The following is a 3,524-nucleotide window of genomic DNA, read 5'->3' on the forward strand; positions in this document are numbered from 1 at the left end:
CCTTATAACTAAGTAAGGTTAAGAAAACCTTGGCACAGCATTTGATAGCTATTGCGGAAAACCTAAGTGAGCCGTTTCAGGTTAAATAAGTCACGAACGCCCTGAAAAAGTGGTGTGCAACTTTATAGCTTAGGACATTTGTAAGTTGTATTATCAATGGAAATACATCGCAAAATCTCCATGGAAATGCCTGTTGAACTCCTGGCTGTCATCGCAGTTCCTCCTCGTGTACCATTCAGGTACCGCACAGCTTCTTTTTGCAGAAATGAACGTTTTTATAGAGCCCAACCAGAGCTAGGCAGAACACAGCCAAATGACTCGTTTAGCCCAGCTCTCCCTGATGCCGCTTTCACAAATCTCCGCACCCCAGCTCTGCAGGCTCTCGCGTTTTGAAGACGGGCAAGAAAAGGGCCCCGGGTGCGTGTGGCACAGCCCCGCAGCACCCCGGAGGAGGCCGAGCCCCGGCCCGGGCCCCCCCGCTCACCGCACGGCGCCTCCCCCCCCCCGCAGCCGGCCCGGAGGCGTTTCGGGCCTGGGCCGCCTGCTCCGCCGCGCCCTCTGCTGGCCCAGCCCTCCCCTTCCCCTTCCCCTTCCCCTTCCCCTTCCCCTTCCCCTTCCCCTTCCCCTTCCCCTTCCCCTTCCCCTTCCCCTTCCCCTTCCCCTTCCCCTTCCCCTTCCCCTTCCCCTTCCCCTTCCCCTTCCCCTTCCCCTTCCCCTTCCCCTTCCCCTTCCCCTTCCCCTTCCCCTTCCCCACATTTTGGCACCACCAGTGCAAAGTTCCTGCAAACTCTGGCAGCAAGGAATCTTTTTGCCTTCTGAAATGGGATGCAAGCAGTTACTGTTGACTGCGAATGTTCATTGCTCTAACATTTTCCACGAGTTTTATAGGAACCCACTCCAGCCTCTGATACTCAGTCGGAGGTACGGTATAAGCATTCCAGATTTTACATGGAGCTTCATTAGAAATTTATATTTTTATGCTCCATTAGATGGTATAACTCTTTTTTTCATGTGTGTTAGTGATAATAAATGATACCTTGCATTAACTTGGTATTAAAACACCCTTAAAATGGCTTGGAAATCAGGAGTATTTTTTGCAAAAAAGCAAGAAATGCTCAGTTTTTCAGCATTATAGGAAAACTATTTTATAGTCACTCGCTAAAATACGTCTTGATATTTCTGATGTTTTCGTGCAGTGCTTCTTCTTCATGTATTTTAGAGTTCATGAAAGCTCCCACTCTGACATCTCCTGAGACTGAACTCCTCTATTTAGCCACAAACAGGTATATTGTATGGACAGAGGCAGTGCAAACTTCATCCTGTCTTGCCATCACTTTTATCATCATCTGTTTTTTTCAGAACTTGCCCTTTAGGTATGTTACGATGCCTTGACATCAGTCATGGTTTATATAAGATGGATTTCCTAGACTATACATCTCTGGGAAAAAAAAAAAAAAAAAAAAAACAAAACACTTTTTGCAGGCATATTCAGGGTTTTGAACGTACTCTGAGTATGTTAATGGCAAAGGTATCTGAAACCATACACCCCAAAAATATTAACAGAAATAATATATTTCCTTGCTAATGTAAATACCTTGATCTTGGTGAAGACACTGTGAAGTTACAGCAGGAATACATTTTTCCCATAGAAGATGAACTAGCTGCTGCTTTGACTAAGATTGTGAATGGTTTTCTGAGCAGAGAATACTGAAATATTTTCATATTAAAGGAAACGGGATCGTCTGATTTATTTTTAGTCTTCTTGATAATATCATCAACATGTTTACAGTCTTCTAAACAGCTCCTCTAAGTGGGCACTCAAACCTGTGAATCACTGCGACAGTCTTCAAAGCACAGACACAAAAGGAAGGTACCTTGAAGAAGTGCGTTTGTCAAATCTGCATCTACCTAGCTGGGGAAGACGAGGCTTTTATACAGAGACTTGTAGCACTGGAACTACTCATTTCTTCCTGTAGGAGAGTAAACTTCATGAGGATACAGGTATTTGGGAAATCTTTCAGCGGCTGGAAAACAGAGAGGATTGGTTATACAGGTACCTCATCCGCATAATTTCTCTTTTCAGCCTGCGTAATTAATCTCTTCAGTTTTCTGTCATGTTGCATAAAGAGGGAACAAGTGGAGAAAGAGCCTTTCTTGTCGTGCTTCTGCACAGAATTCCTCAGGAAAGAACTGCGAAGTTTCGCTAAATTCAGAATGGTCTGGATAGTGTAAATTACTAAACAGGAATATCTTGAGGCAAGGTCTATGTGAGTCTCACACAACTTGTTCCTTCAGAAGGGATCCAGTTGCATTAGGGAGGCACAGGGTAGATGGTGCAGAGGGCAGCAGCAGAGCTGGTTAAGATCCATCCCGTACAGATGTTTCTTACTAAATCCGACATTATGATGCCTCAATTATATGGCAGAGCCTCAGGACCTGCACGTCAGGGATCTGGTGCTGTGCTACCTCTCAAGGCACAATAGTGAGCATGGTGCAGCGGCATGCAAGGAGGGAAGGGATGTAGCAATAGGGAATTTGCTTTTTCAAATGAAAATATAGATTGTAAAGTGTTTGTAAACTTCCTGAAGGACCCCTGACTGACTGAACCCAGCTTTGTTGCCAGTCTGTCTGAAGCATTACATTGACAAAGGGGGCAGGCAATGGAAGTCCTCTTCTGAGTCAGCTAATGCTTAATCTCCAAAGGCAGCCTCCCTGTACCTTGCAGTAGGAAAAGGGACCTCTCAGGGTTCCTCCTGCCGCTGTTTTCTACCGTTCTAAGCTCAGAATGGATTCTCTCTCCTAAGTTTTCCAAGACATAGGGCTTGTAGCACCAAAGTCACAGTGTCAACATGAGAATTTCTGAAGTCAAAACTGGACAATCTCTTTCCAAAAATGTTCCAGCTCAACGCAAATTAACAGCGTGATGCCAAAATTATTACATATGGTCAGTAGCCTTTACTACATGGGTATTATTTAGATCGGACTACATAGCTCCTAAAGCCTTTGCATGTATGAATTTTTAAATTGAATGGCCTTTAACCTCAGCTTATTTTAAGAAAACAAAGTATTAGAATATTTATTACTAAGTTTTTTTTTTTTTTTTTTTTTTTTTTTATTTCCTATCAATATATCCTTATTCATTTGTATACATTTTTTGCCTTTCCCCTTCTTCTAGGAAATAAATGGAAAATATTTCTTTGCTAGAAACAGAAAAGTGTTTATTGTACTTCCTTTGCAAGAATCACGGAACCATTTATAAGCAATAAAACATCTGCCTCTCACTACATTAGGTAAACCGTATTACTTTGGAAAAAAACAGCAATAACAGGAAAGTTGACAACAGTAATAAAACTTCCAAACTATTTATACCAGTTTCCCTTGTTATTTATTATTTGTTAGCTGGAAAGCGGGCTTTGAAATAAAATTGCCCGAAGATTTTCCTAATGCCTTCAGGGAACACGTTCTGTATATTTTCTGCACTATTTGTGGTTAGAAGAAAACAGTCCAGCAGCACTGCACATGGG

Source organism: Netta rufina (assembly GCF_964035555.1).
Source record: "Netta rufina genome assembly, chromosome: 12".
NCBI lineage: Eukaryota > Metazoa > Chordata > Aves > Anseriformes > Anatidae > Netta > Netta rufina.